The sequence below is a fragment of the Pistacia vera genome, unplaced genomic scaffold, assembly GCF_008641045.1.
Source record: "Pistacia vera cultivar Batoury unplaced genomic scaffold, PisVer_v2 Contig264, whole genome shotgun sequence".
In the NCBI taxonomy this organism is placed as follows: Eukaryota; Viridiplantae; Streptophyta; class Magnoliopsida; order Sapindales; family Anacardiaceae; genus Pistacia; species Pistacia vera.
In genome coordinates, this window is record NW_022196073.1 from 532,088 (window position 1) to 541,007 (window position 8,920).

The 8,920-nt window shown below is 33.0% G+C and overlaps 1 pseudogene; it reads left to right on the top strand.

Annotated features, from left to right (window-relative positions):
- Positions 1–3,645: 3,645 nt before the first annotated feature.
- LOC116132955 lies at positions 3,646–5,528 on the top strand (annotated as a pseudogene).
- The last annotated feature ends 3,392 nt before the right edge of the window (positions 5,529–8,920 follow it).

Genomic DNA, 8,920 nt, shown 5'->3' on the forward strand with positions numbered 1-8,920 from the left:
AAAAAGAATAGCAAAGAATGAGCATATTTACATGCATATATACATATATGAGAACATTAAAAAATAAAGAGCAAGAAAGAAAAGAAATTCATTGTAGAATCATTATCTAAAGAACATAATTAAAGAATACCTCAAACCTGAAATTTTATTTAAAGAAATATAAAAAGATAAGAGAAGAGAAGGTTGATGCGATGAGGAGCCCGTGAGTGACTGAGAAGAAGAATAACCCCACATGCATGGAATTTGTACAGTCCGTAAGAAGTGCATGTGAATGAGGACTGTATCCAAGAAAGAATTTGAGAATACACTCATACGGCCAAGGTTCCAAATCCATGCCTCAACTGAGTCCGATCAACAAAGAGAAGAATAAAAAAAGAATAAAAAAGAAAAGAAAGAAAGAATAGAAAAGCAAGAAAAACATAAAAGAAAGAATAGAAACAGAAAAGAAAGAAGAGAAACAGAAAAAGAAAGAAATGCAGAAAAAGAAAATGCATTGCACAGAAAAAGTTTATGCATTTGTGCATATGCATCATGTCATTTCTACTATCCTGAGTTAGTTTCCCTATTTGTGCTTACATATCGGTAAGTGAGAAACTAGAATATTAGAAAGAGCTAGAGGTGGAACAAATGGGTCGGGTTAGGGGAGTCAACCCTAACCCGGCCCGCATTAAGGAGGGTTCAATTCGAACCGCCTAAAAGGCGGGCCGTTGAACTCGACCCTCATGTACCCCACCGGGCGGGCCGGGTTTTAATATGGCAACCCGATGGGTTACCTTTTTTAAAAAAAAAAAAAAAAAAAAACCCGCCAACCTGCGGGTTGGGCAAAAAATTTTTTTTTTTTAAATAAATACTTTTTTTTTTGGTTGCAAATACCCTTTTTACCTTTGAAATATAGCAATTGGAGGGGTCATTTTCTTTTCCCATTTTTTTCTATAAATAGACCATAAACTCTCATATTTTCTCACATCCTAAATGCTCTCATTTTCTCTAATCTCTATTGAAATCTCTCAGTTACTCACTTTGTTGTCATTTGTCAATTTGCTCTCATTTTAATTTTTATTAGTTTTTGCAATTTTCAATTCATATTTCCAAATTCCAATTCTTCTTCTTTAATTTTTTATTTCTTCTATATCAAATTTTTTTTTTAACTACAATGGATAGATATTTCCATCCCATCGGTTTCGATGATGAAGGAACTATCCTAGTCTCCCTGAATTTACAAACATAAATGCAGTAGATTCATATAGTCATGTTTTCCCAGTCTCAGAATTCGATACACCTCATAATATTCTCCCGACTCCTCCCCATGCTACTATAGCTCCCGGTGGTTCTAGAAGTCGTCCTTATAATCATCGTCCTCGTCCAACTTCATCTCAAGCAGAAGCGGGTTCATCAGCTGCTGTCGAAACCAACGACAGGCACACATCAGACGTTTGGGTGCATTTCAATAAGTTTTACGAGATAGAAAATGGAGTTCAAGTGAAGAAAGCAAGATGAAAGTATTGTAGAAATACTTATAAAACTGATTCAAGTAATGGTACTAGTACTTTAAAAAGGCATGCTAATAAACATATTACTCAACATGGATATAGAGAAACCAATCAAACTCAAATAACTAATATGGGTACTACTTGGCGTTATAATTCTGATGTATATAGGGAACAATTAGCTTTATATATTGCTGATTTGCTGCAACTGATCAACCTATCAATATGGCTGAAGATAAATATTTTGAAAGATTTATTAAAAATTCATTTTTTCCAGGATTTAAAAGTTATTCTAAAACTGCAACTAGAAATGATTTAATAAAATTGTTTAGGAAAATGAAATTAGAATTAAAAAATAAAATACATACTTGTCATGTTAGTGTGGCTCATACTGCCGATATTTGGAGTGGTAGAGCTAAACAAGATTATATTTGTGTGACTGGTCATTATTTTGATACGAATGTAAATTAAATATATCTTTATTGGGATTTAGATTAATGGATGTAAATCATAGTGGTCAACAAATTTATAATAAAATTATTGAAGTTTTACAAGATTGTGATGTTATTAATAAAGTGATAAGTTTAACTTTAGATAATGCAAGTGCTAATAGTACAGTTATAGATTTTTTTAAAATTAATTATCCTTTTTATGATAATTTGAAGTTTTTTCACCAACACTGTGCATGTCACATTATTAATTTAATTATGAAAAGTGGTATGAAAATAATTAAAGATAATATTGATAGAATTAAGGATTCTTTAGCTTGGATTACTAGTAGTAATAAAAGAAATACTGAATTTCAAGATGCTTGTATAAAATCAAATATGTCTCTTAGAACTTTTGCATTAGACATGCTTGTTAGATGGAATAATACTTATTTAATGCTTGATTCATGTTTACCTTATGCTAATTTAATTAGTTATTTTGTAGCAAATAATAGAGGTCCTCATTATTTTGTAGAAAATGATTGGCATATAGCTAAAAAAATTCATTCTTTTCTTAAAATTTTTTACCAATCCACTTACAATTTTCTGGTGTATATTATCCTACTAGTCCATTGAGAATATATATAATTATAAAAATTTCAGATTTATTTAGAAAAAAAACATAAACAATGCAATTTTAGCAGGACCAATAAAGGCAATGGAATTTTTTTTTTTAAATATTGGAAACCCATTCATTTTCTTTATTATTTAGGTGCTATATTTGATCATAGAATTAAAGTAGCAGGTTTAAAAAATGGTTTAGTTGCATTAACTAAAAATTTACAAAACGAAGCATATGCCAATCAACTAGGAGAGGTGAGAGAGTGTCTTGCAGAGGTATATTTGCAATATGAAAACAGGTATGAGAACCAGTAAAGAGGCGAAATACTCGGGAAAGTTGCATCAAAAGAAACAAATGAAGACTTCGACTCCTAGAGTGCACTTAATAGGCCGAAGAGGACCCGAACCCGAAGCACAGCCTCTTCTTCAGAAGCACCAACAACGAATGTACTGTCCTCCATGTAGGTACAGAGTAATGAGTTTCACTAATATTTGGGAACCCCCAAAGTGTTACCAGTAGATCCACAACAAAGAGCCAACTTTGATGTCTTAGAATATTGGAAAACCAAAAAATGTATTTTTCTGGTATTATCAAGACTTGTCTTGGATATTTTCGTTGCTCCTGTCTCAACCGTCTCATTTAAACAAACATTTAGTACAAGTGAAAGAATTTTAAATGAAATGAGGACTAAACTTTCACCAAAAATAATTAAAGTCCTCAGATGTCTTCGAAATTGGGAATGGTCGTGCCATCAGGAACAATACGAGGTTGTCGACGATACTTTAATAGAATCATTTCAATTTCGTAATATAGATGATACAGGTCTGCTCATAGATGTTAGCAGAATTGACAGTTGGATATGTGCTGGCCTAGTCTATTAAGGCAGCATATATTCTACCTTATTCAGTCTAGCTATATATAGAAGAGTATATTGTATATAGGCCTATAATTGATAGGCGTTTATTTCTGTCAACTACATACCTTGCACAGGCAGATGTAATGGCTGATTTTCAGCCTTGTAATTAACCCGATAGATTCTATATAAAAGAAGGAACTCTCACAACGAGAGACATTCAAAACAAAACCCTTTTTGACAATAGATAATCCAAATTTGTTATGATATAGCCTGTCTCTTCCGTTGGCTTGCTTATTTCTAAGTCTTAACGATTAAAGTATTTTAATTGCTCTGTAGAATCACAATTCTTACCAAAAACATGTCAAATTCAACAAGTTCATCTTCGCTTGAGAAGCAGTTGGTACTTGATGCAGATGAGGATTCATATGGAGGAGTTACTGTAAACATGGAAAAGCCTATGGATTCCAAGGTGTTCACTTCTGTGCTTAGAACATCATTATCATATTGGAGGCAACAGGTAATTGGCTTATTAATTTTAACCAATATAAAGAGTGGTTTTTTTTTTTTTTAATTACAGTTTGTGACGGTAACATTTTGCAGGGGAAGAGGGGTGTTTGGATTAAATTGCCAATTCATCTGGCAAATCTTGTGGAACCCACAGTTCAAGTAATTAAACACAATTTATCTTAATAGTCTCTCTTCCACTTTCTTTTATCTTTTGCGATTCTTAATTTTTATCTGGAAATTGAGCAGGAAGGGTTTAGGTACCACCATGCCGAACCAGATTACTTGATGCTTGTGTATTGGATTCCTAAAACTTCTGATACCATTCCTACAAATTCTTCGCATCGTATTGGAGTTTGTGCTTTTGTCCTGAACGATAAGAGAGAGGTACGGACCATACACCTTCTGATCAGTAGATCGATCAGATGTTTATTAGTCTCAACCATACGTTAAGGTGATGGTTTATTGGTGAGAGGACTTTTGAAATTGAATTATTCCGTCTTTGGTAGGTTCTCGTAGTTAAGGAGAGGTCTGGACAATTCGGAGGTACAGACGTATGGAAGTTTCCTACAGGAGTTGCGGAGGAGGTGGGTTCATTAGAAAGCATGGTGCCTTTGAATTTTCTCTTTTTAATTATTTAATAATTAGAAGAGCTGAAATTTTATTATCCACAGGGTGAGGATATCTGGACAGCTGCAATTAGAGAAGTTAAAGAAGAAACAGGAGTAAGTATTTTTAATCTACTCATTCTTAGACACAATCAAGTATCAAATTTGTGAGCTATACATATATTTGTTTTCTGCGATGTTCCAAACTGATGATAAAATTCTATTATTATTTGCTTTATTTTGCTTCAGGTTGATACAGAATTTGTTGAAGTTTTAGCCTTCAGGTAAAAACATTTCTTCATTTCAATTGATGATCCCCTCTGTCTTTTTTCGCAACATTGTCGATATTGATTACTTACGTGTTCCCTATTTCTCCAAATTCTACAACTCTTGACATACAGGCAAAGCCACCGTGCATTCTTTCGAAAATCGGATTTGATGTTTGTTTGCATGCTACGACCTTGCTCCTCTGACATTCAAAAACAAGATTCAGAAATTGAAGCTGCTCAGGTACTTGCTTGTACAAACTAATATACTAAATGCTTTTGGCTATTAGTTACGTTTGTGAGATATTAGATTTTTAATCATCAACCAAAAAGTCTTAAGATCATAACATGATATTTTTTTCTTTCCCTTTTGCAGTGGATGGCCGCTGAGGATTATGCCGCCCAATCATTTGTACGCGAACATGAACAATTCAACTATGTTGCCAAAATATGCTTAACAAAATCAGAAAAGGCGTATGCTGGTTTTTCTCCGATTCCAGCACTCTCATCCTCTGGTAAAATAAACTACTTGTATTTCAACCACCGGGATTGTGACCTATCTACCGACCAAAACCAGTAATCAATCGGTAGCATAATTAAGGTTCATTTGTTGATTGTTGTTCTGCCAAATTGTATTGTCTACAAGCAAACAGTTAATCTAATAGAAGAACCATTCTATAAGGAGTTGGTTTTGCTGCAAGAAAATTAGGTTGAATATCAGATTCTCCTAATCTGAAATAAAAAAAAAAAAAAAAAAGGAATATCTTGCAAAATTACATTCTCCAAAATGTCTTCTTTATTTTCATGTTCTGTTTGTGAAGTGAAGGTGCCGCACATACCAGGAAACAACCAGATGACTGCTGGGCACCCTAAAAATATATAATATAGAAGTCAATGAACCACGTTTTGTTTTCATTTGTGAGCTACATTTTTTATTAGGGGCCGTGTGGGCCTGTATCTTCGTCAATTTAGTTCACAAATCACAACCCCCTGTTTACGATGATGCCATTAATTAATAATGAATGAACGTGATTTAGAATAAGTATAAACATTTTCTTTTGTATTTTATTATTATTTTTGCTATGAAAGAGCTCCAATTTTGTACTGGAAATCCATTTATATGCAAATTAAAGAATAGTAAGCCAAACTATAGAAGGGTGTTGATTCTAGATCTTAATCTAAATTAAAACATAGCCATTTAAATGATATTTTAGCCTTCAAAAAGCCAAAACCAATAAAAAAATAAGAGTAAACGACTTTTCCCACCCAAGGTTTGCCTTAATGACACTTTTTCATCTAAAAAGTTTTAAAATACCATTTTTTTACCCAAAGTTAATATTTTATTACTACCCAAAGCCGATTTCAACCGATTTCAGCGACGAAAATTCTCTCTGTTACTATCATTTAAACCTGCAATCTCCTCTCTACAAAACCCTTCTCACTCTGACACCTAATTTCTCGTTGATTGCCAGCCATCGCAAAGCTAGGGTTTTCTGTTCTTAGCTAATTTTCGGCTGATCCGATGGCAAATATTCAATCGGTCACCACCATTCGATCCACCGGCCTCCACTCTACAAGAACTCTCTTAGACCATCTCCAACCACAAACACCAAATTGATGCAACTTTCACACTAAATTGGTGTGACTTTTGGTGTATTTCACTATTGCATCTCCAACTTATTGCACCAAATATTACATCAAAAAGAATATTTATTAAAATATTCTCTTTCTTTTTCTTTTTATTAATAATCAACAATTAATTTATTTCACTAATTATTTTTGTATATGTTAATCAAATATTAGGAATGATATTTTTATCAAATAATAATAACTTTAAAAATTATACTAATTTAATAAAATTAAGCATTTATTTAATCAAATAAACATTACATTTAATATAAAAAAAATTACATCTAATATAAAATGCCACAAAAAAAAAAAAAAAAAAAAAAAAAAAAAAACAACACAAAAGTAAAATTTCATATTGATAGTAATTTAATTTTTCGAATTAGTATATTCTTCTCACAAATTATCAATCAATGCATTTTGAAGAGCACGGTGAGCCTCTGTATTCTTAATTTGTCTATGTCAAGAAGATAACAAAATTTTATTCAATGATTTGAATTCCATAATTGATCTAAGCTTGAGTGAGTTTTTTCAAAATGAGCAATCAAGAATTATGCAAAAAAAGCTCAACAACATGGTCAAGGATCTTATTATAGCCTAGTTCTTTCCAATATTTTGATGATCTTAAAGGATCTAGAACTAATCTACCGGAATACTAAATTGTTATTTTAGTTTATGTTGTATTTTCTGTTAATTTTAGTGTTTTTAAATTAGTGTTAATTTATTTTGAGTTATTGTAGTTTAATATTTGCATTGAATGAAGTTTTGTTTTTAATTTTTCATCATTTTTTTAATTATATAATTATTATGAATTTATTATTATAAATAATAATCAAATTAACATAAATAAAAATTAAAAAACAAAAATAAGCAAATAAAATATGTTTTGTGGTATATGAATAGCGTCACACCAAATTGGTGTGGATAAATAGTGTTGCACCAAATTTGGTGTGATACTATTCATTCACACCAATTTAGTGTGGCTTTTGATGTGTGGTTGGAGCAAAATTCCCACACCATTTTGGTGTAAATCTGGTTGGAGATGCCCTTACACAAACTCTTGGTAACTCGTCGAACATCGACTGAAAAAGTGAAGTATATTTTGAGTATTAACAAAAAATAGTATTTTGAAACTTTTTTGATGGGAAAGTGTCATTAAGGCAAACCTTGGGTGGGGAAGTGTCATTAAGTTCACAAAAATAAACGGCATGGACTTGATTCTGAAATGAAATGAGAACATAGCAAGAAATTTTGATACAGAACCTAAACTTGTGGACCTCCTTGATATTGAAGGTACGTAGCACAGTCTCGAATTTATGTAGTTATTTGACGAAACATTAAAGACACAACCATTTATTTTCCAAGGCACAGTTAAGAACCATTTAGTTTCCTCCATGAACATGCACGTTCTCTTATTTAATATAGAATGCTCATTTTTTTATCAAGTATACTCGGGTATGCTGCTCTTGGTTCCATTTCCAGGTAGTGAGTTGCTTTGATTGAAAATCTTTGGAACATATCATCCATGATGGCCTTCCCAAAATGTCTAGCCACAAGGGGTTCTGCTACCGCTCTCTTTCGACCTGCTACAATCCTGCCTCCTACTTCTCAATACTTACTACTGTCCAACTCTAGGCCTTCATGATTCTTCATGTCGGAGATCTGGAACCAGCTTATATTGAATGTTTGAAGCTGATGGATGTTGAATGATCCTTCTTTTTCAATAATATGCCTTCTTCAGCACGAGGTGAATATAGTGGAACATTGAATGATTCCAATTTTGATCCTTCAATCAACCCCTAAATTGATTCAAATAATCAGAGAAGTTAATACTATCTCTGAAAAAAAAAAAAAAAAAAAAAAACAATAATATATAGAAATAGCTTCTTCATCTTTGGTATTGTTGATGCGAGATTCTGCACCAACGAAACGCACGTGCGAAATGTTGTAGGGACCCCGAAATCACACGTGAAAGTAATGGATAAGAGATAGTAAATGCAATGGAGACAGTTTTTAAAGTGGTTCGGATGCTAAGGTAGCAAGTCCTACGTCCACTGATGCTTATATTGATGATAGGGGTCAGGTCGCTATTAGTTGACTGACTTTATAATGATATTACAAGATATCAATTGCTAAGAAAAGAGAGAATAATTAATCAAGTGAAAAATGTGCGAATCCCTTTAATGAGAGATGAATTCCTAATTTATAGTCAGATGCCTTGAGGCAATGATCACTAAATCTGCAAGTTGGTGGGATTATCCGTGCAAATCCTTCTTTATGTCACATTGCCCACCTTCCAGAGTGATTTGCGTGATTTAGAGCAGGGATTGGACACGTGGGAGCACCACAGCCTTCTGACTAGTCTGACGCATGCCCATTATCCTGACAGACGCAGACGGTGGCTGTTCCAATGATCTGACTTTTGCGGGCTAAAGGGTCCTGATGTCAGCCCTTATATTTTTAGGCATAACAGAAGCCCCCTAGTTTTTAAGGTTTGAGGATTGAACCTTGGAAACTACAGGT